Genomic DNA, 6,572 nt, shown 5'->3' with positions numbered 1-6,572 from the left:
TACTAAATGATATAGCTCTTTCCTCTTCTTTTCTATAAAACAATAGATGGTGCTTTCTGTATTTGACTTTCACTGCGGTACTATAAACAATCCTGCTAACTAGTTAGATGCTGTCACTTGGTTAGACTTCTGGTGTATATTTTTTGGTTTTTACATAAAGGGAAATCGTATTTAATCGTAATGACCTGGTTTTGCCCAAGTCATTAATAAAACTTGGAATTCTCAAAGTAAAAAGTACACTGAAAAAAAGGGACTGGCCATCTCTTGGATTTATGTAAGCATCTTGCATGTATTTAACACAATTGCCTCATGTTTTAAAGTTAAATGTAACTATATAGTGTAAAAACTACATGATATGCAGAAAGGGTGTATTAAATTGTTCATATCATGTTCAGGTGAAGTAAGTCAATAAGATAGCAACGTTAAATCTCGTGAAACCACGCGTGATTTCATCTCGCGGGCTTTGGATCGTGGTTTAAAAAAGGCATCCATCTCAGTCAAGTCGAGCAGCCAACTCTACGTTTTTGGTATGTCTTGATTTTTTGAATTAATATTTACCATATTTCAGACAAATGTAGTTAAACGTCTAGAGTGTCGCCATGTAACATGCTAAAAAAGAGCCGTTAGCTTATTTGCTGTTTTATCTGTTGTCAAAGAATTGGCGCTTTTTCATTTGAATTTGTCTTTGGCACAAGAGCCGTAATATCACATTAAACCTAATTACGAGGCACTCATAACATAATTTGGTTTTCTGTGTGAATAGATTTGCCAACTGACTCTTCAGTTACATTGTGTATTTACTGCACCATGGTGTTAGTGAGATTTTGGACATTGAACAGCTTTAGCTAATATCATCAGCGGCATTATGCTAGCTTACATCCCTACCCCTCCTGGCCTCACCTGCTGTCCTTTTGTTTTTGTTTTTTTTTGCTGCACATTGAGAGACGACCTCTATTCTGCATTTCACCAGGAGTCAGCTGATGGATTGTGGGTTCAAGGTGTTATGGTAAGAAAGTATATTCTATTTTCGTTTCTGTAACTTAATTATAATGGGTTTTTTATAATTATTAGGTGCATGCATACTCACCCTATTAATACAACTGAGAAATCCAAAATCTGCCATAGGTTTAACTTATACCTGTATGTATTGCCAGAAAGGTGATTACTGGACTCGCATTAATGCACACTTGAACTGAAATGAGGTTGTAACTTGTGGGTTGTTGGGTTGCAAATCAGAAACAAACATCTTTGGATTTTTTTTAATCCCATAAGATCTGGAAACACAGTTTTTATTCAACAAAACATTACTGATTAACCAAGCACAGTGCCTGCTGTTATTTCAAAATAATTTTATGTCATTTCAGATAAAATGCAGCATTCCAGTGCATCCCAACCATGCCTTTACAGTCAAGGTTTCTGACGGAGCTGAGTTTCTCTCTGACAGTCTGCTGAAAGTGTTTGCAAAGTGATCGGGGGAACAGGGCACAAAGCTAAAGGATGTAGCTGCCATTATGACAGTAAGAACTTTAAAATTCTTTAACTACAAAGTGTATATGTATTGCATTAGGTCAGTAAAATTTTTATGCTACATCCATTGAAACAGTCAACTATTACCTGTGAGTAATGATTCCACTAAAAGGATGCCATAATTTTCGTCATGCATTTACTGGCCCACTGAGAAAAATTTATCTTTTTTTAAAAATAAATGTTCTGGAAACTATATATCCATAAAGTTGATGTCAAACAGGAACTTTTGATATTGCTTTGTAGATGCTGGTGTTGCATGTTGACTGGTTTAAAAAGTCAAGAGTTTTTGTCTGGGATCATTTTCTTCTGTGCTACTGAAAAGTTCACAAATCTCTGTTTTCTTTGTTATAATAGTCAAGGATGACATTAATGCTCGGAGTCCCTCATCAAAGTGCTCCGCATCTGTGTGAAAGACAATTGCAACATCTTGGTGCAGGAGTTCATGGTGAGTGTTTTATGAGTAGATTGTGGCTTTGCAACATTTAAAAATGCATTTAGTTATCCACTTGATCCTCATTGGACTGGTTAGGACCAGTAGTCCTCTTTAATAATTTGAAGTTCACATGAGGCCTGGTAGTGAACTCGGCCGCCGGCCCTTGAGGCCCCACCCCCACCCCTGTATTAGGGGTCACATCAGTGTGAAAAAACTTTAAATTTGTCATTCTAATGAACAAAGGAAAATCCCACCAATATTTATATTAGCTTTTGTTTGAAAAAGAAAAAAAAAAAAAGACCAACTGACCAACAGCTAACCAAATTGTGGGGCTGAAAGTCTAAATTCTAACATCTTCTGAGTGACATAGCCTGGATTTCTGATGGGCCGGTGTCTTTCTAACAAAAACTAATGTAAAGCATTTGAAATTATTATGTTTTTCACCCTCTCTTAGAAACTCTGTTAGACCATGAATGGCAGCATGGCAGGCCACTCTTTGGCTATAGCTATTTACTATGTTGCTTGCATTGGTTTAAATTACTCTAACATTAGAACTGGTAGATTCAAAAGAGATGAGTTTAAAAAGGAATCTTAAAGAAATGTTTTGTGTTTAACCAGGACTTGACTGAGGCCACTGCACAGATTGAGAAAACCACAATGAACATCTGTCTCCAGAGATGCGCCAGGCAATGACTTTTCTGATGTTGTTCTTCAAGATCTGGATAACGTGACCTTTGCAGTAGCCATGCTGTTTGGACCTTTTTTATTCCTTCAACATGAGTTACCCATCACAACTCTGCTACACTTTTGAGGTGATTCAATGGGTGGTAATGGAGTTGGATGCAACTCAGCTCTCAAGAAAAGCTCACAACTAAGACAAAACTGCTCCTGCAACGAAGCTCACTGTTATGCATGTGAGGTGACCAGCTCTAGGTGAGAGGACATTTAAATCTCACACTTGTTCTGCTGCATTTTTGAAGCTCAATTCCAGGAACGGATCGCAGGGTTCATTTTTATATACTCTGCAACTGCCATGAGGACAAGCTGTTTTTGTTGTTGTTTGTTTTTCCTTTTGCTCTGTACAAGTTCTCTGTCTGTTTGGCAGCATTTTTAAATTTCTCTTTGTATTTTTTCTTTCTTTTACTAGTGAAGAGATGTAGCGTGAACAGTTATACAGTCTAAATATCCCATATGGGTCGTGTGAAATGGTATTTTCAGTTTCATTCAGTTGAAGTAAAGAACGTTGAATATTTCTAAGTGTGCTGTTTTGAACCAAGATGTCACAGTATGATCAGTGCTGTAATTTTTGACAGTCACTGTATCAATGTTATTTTTGCGTCTCTTGAATAAAGTTTTTGACCTGCAAGTGCTAATTTCTTTAGTTATTGGGGTAAAATGGGTAGTGTTAATAGGAAGGTGTTTGCCAATTCAGTAACCTAATTTAATGTTAATGGAAATTAACATTACCTCAAATTGTTTAGTTATAATTGTTGTTTAACTGAATCTTGATGTCAGAGGCCTTAAATAGAATGTTTTGTATTGTTCTTTCCCAACATTTTTCAAAAGAAAGAGTCTAATTTCTTTGCTGCGATTGATTCCAGAGAACACGGAAGAACTGACATTATTTAACTGTTGATTTATATAGATTCAGTAGAGGAGTAATGTCAGTTTAATTCTTTACCTACTGCAGTGAAATTAGACATGTTGTTTTGAAAGGTTACTGGTGGATGCCAGCAACCATCTTGGAAGAGAACAATATAATCTGTTATAAGGCCTCCATTTGAAAATTGTGTATTTGATACTAGAATATAATAGCAAAATGTAATTTGAAGATAACATGTAGTATTTAAGTGACCAAGTAGTATTGGGTAAAAGTTATTGAATCGTGTTGGGATAACGTGAGAAAATTGTGAAGGATTAAAATATTCCAAGAGCTCAAATTACTTCATCAAAACATGTTTAAGTCACATTTTATCAACACAAATTGCACAGGTTTATTGAACATGAATAAATTGTGTTAATTTAACTCAATGGTTTAAGTTGCTGCCAAAGCAAAACATCTGTGTGCAACAAATGTCCACCATTGAATTAAGTAAATCCAACAACATATTTTTTTCAGTGTACAAAATCTGTTATGGGAAGACAAATAAATAATACATAGTACTGCAAAAAATGTCTTATCAAATGTTTTCTTGTTAAGTAATAAAACTTAATACTCTATTTGACTTTCATGACTTTGTAAAAGCATCAGTGAAAGCAGTACACTAGCTATGGCCCCAGTCATAGAGATGGCTGGCAACAACTTGGGAACCTTTGTTTGCCTTTCGAAAATGTGTATTTCCCAACATGCTGGTGAGTAGTTGCTGGATCTTTAGGTCAGTAACTGTGAAATTAGTTGCTCCAGTCATGAAGGCCCTGGAGGCCTGTTAGTGACCCCCCTGGCAGCCTTAGCCTAGTAGGGAAAAATGTGTAGTCCTTGACCAGTTGGCAAATGGTTGAAGGAGATTGCTGGGCAACTCTAGGTCAGTCTGACTTTACAAGAATTTTTTTGTCATTTCTATTAAATGTCTTAAATTTGCCACCATGTTACAGGGTGACACTAATTCAGAGCAGTCTTTGCTCAAATTATTCAGATGATTCTAAAATTTATTTATTTATTTATTTATTTTTTTCAGTCTGTCCTGGAAGGTCTCAGGAGAGCAGAGCATACCTGTGCTGCCTTCTCCAAGAACTTGGAGAAAAACCTAGCCAACACATTGATTCTGTCCTTCAGTAAAAAGGAGCATGTGTTGATGTGAACGTAGGCCATTTCTTGGTTCAGCTTCAACTGCACCCCAATGAGTGCATGAGGCTTAAAATAAAATAAAACACTTTTGTATTGATTATGTTATAGTTGAAATAATGGATATTTATGGATTCTGATGCAGTCTTCTCTTCCTTTACAGTGACTGCATGGATGTTTGACAAAAAGACAAGTTATATTTGGGTATAGTTTGTACAGCTGCAAAGAGTGAAACTACACCAAAGTACAGAGCGGTAACCTCAAGATCCCTGTAAAACCTACCACGTGGTTAGCTCTAGTCTTTTTGGCCAACCAGTGAGACTCATCCCTCAGAAGTCCAACCTGACTCTTACTTTGGGTGTTTCCCTTTTACTACCATACCGAGCACCTTAGCATGGGATTGTGTCCAATCCAGTTTAAGGACACAGTCATGACCTCATGTTCCTTAACCCTTGTATGGTGTTCGGGTCTGTGAGACCCGTGTTCAGTTTTTTTCAAAAGAAAAATTAAACAATTAATTATTTTTTCACGTGTAAATGTGTTGTGTCTTTCCACTCACTCCACTTGATTATAACTGATTTATTTATAACATTTTATATAAAAGAAAAACGAGAAGCACATTAATTCATAAATGTGATCTAACAAAGGTAAAGGGAAAAAATTAACCATGTTTGCTGTTCATATGTCTTGTAATTGGGATGAAGTAAACATCTGTTGAGTAATTTAACATAAAATTGTTTGATAGTGTTAATTTGGAAAGCCAAAACTCTAGCGGGTCCACCAGACCCATGAACACTGGCTGAGTAACAAAAATACGAACACCACACAAGGGTTAAGTTCCTCAGTCACATGTCAGCTAGGTTCCACCATGTGACAGTAAATATTCTTCTTGATTATGCTAAAAAGATTGATGAGCAGTTGAAATATTTTTTAAGCTCATAAGTATGATTTAGAATAATGACAAATAATTTTTTTTTATTTTTTTATTTTTATTTTTTGGCCTGTCCCGTTTGGCTCTTTTGCCATCAGAATTGTTGTCTAAAGGCAAAGAAAGATGCCCAGCGGATTTACTTTACCAAACTGACCATCCCAGCCTTGCCGTAATGGTCCATTTGATTCACCTTTTATTGTTTATTTTATTTTCACTTACTGAATACGGGACAGACTTGACTGGGGGAAAGAAGGGGAGAAAGAAAGAGGGAAAGAGAAACAGCTGAGAAGAGGGACGGGGGAGAAGGGCAAAAGACAAAAACCAACAGAACGGGCAGAGAAAAAAAATGCATATATCAATCACCTGGATCACCTGCTGAGAAAGAAAAAAGAAAGCAAGCAGAAGAGAACAAGAGTAATAGAATAAACAACATCACAATGATATATGGGAATATGACAGTAAATACTAAATGTTAAACATTATTGTGCAGCACATAAGATCAACAGAACACAATGTGCTTTGAGGTAGGAGCCAAAAAGGGTGTAGTTTGTGGGTGTGATCACCCGTGTGTACACCTGTGAGCATGGACGCGCTTGTTTTTTGTTTTTTAAAAGGTTCCTTCATGTAATAATCTGCTAGAGGGTGTGGGGGGGGCCACAGCCCCGTCCTCCAGGGTGTGAAGCAGGTGTGGAGGAGATCAAAACTCCAGACATCCAGAGGCCCCAGAACACAAGAGACCAAGGAAGACCAACAGAGGGGCAGCTGCGCCACTGTCCCAGAAAGAGCTGAGGAGAGTCCCAGATGAGGGCTCACTCAGCAGCCGCGGAGCAGAAGCCAGGGGGAGTTGCAGTGACGCGCCCGTGAGCTCCGCCGGCAGCCAGCTGCGCTTGAGTAACCGA

General features: G+C 37.5%; 1 long non-coding RNA gene across 3 annotated transcripts; it reads left to right on the top strand.

The window, feature by feature from the left end:
* The first annotated feature begins 242 nt into the window (after positions 1-242).
* LOC146701755 (uncharacterized) lies at positions 243-3,329 on the top strand. Of its 3 annotated transcripts, none has more exons than XR_014922229.1 (5): positions 243-527; positions 971-1,006; positions 1,365-1,517; positions 1,882-1,972; positions 2,579-3,329. It is a non-coding gene; the product is annotated as an uncharacterized LOC146701755 (long non-coding RNA). The 3 variants fall into 3 exon arrangements; XR_014922228.1 differs by having other exon boundaries at positions 943-1,006; XR_014922227.1 differs by having other exon boundaries at positions 243-1,006.
* Positions 3,330-6,572: the final 3,243 nt, after the last annotated feature.

Source organism: Copadichromis virginalis, linkage group LG9 (genome assembly GCF_057382275.1).
Source record: "Copadichromis virginalis isolate Kocher_CV1m ecotype Utaka linkage group LG9, C_Virginalis_male_GT1.1, whole genome shotgun sequence".
NCBI lineage: Eukaryota > Metazoa > Chordata > Actinopteri > Cichliformes > Cichlidae > Copadichromis > Copadichromis virginalis.
The sequence above is the reverse complement of the archived record's forward strand: the minus strand, read 5'-3'. Positions and strand labels throughout refer to the sequence as shown.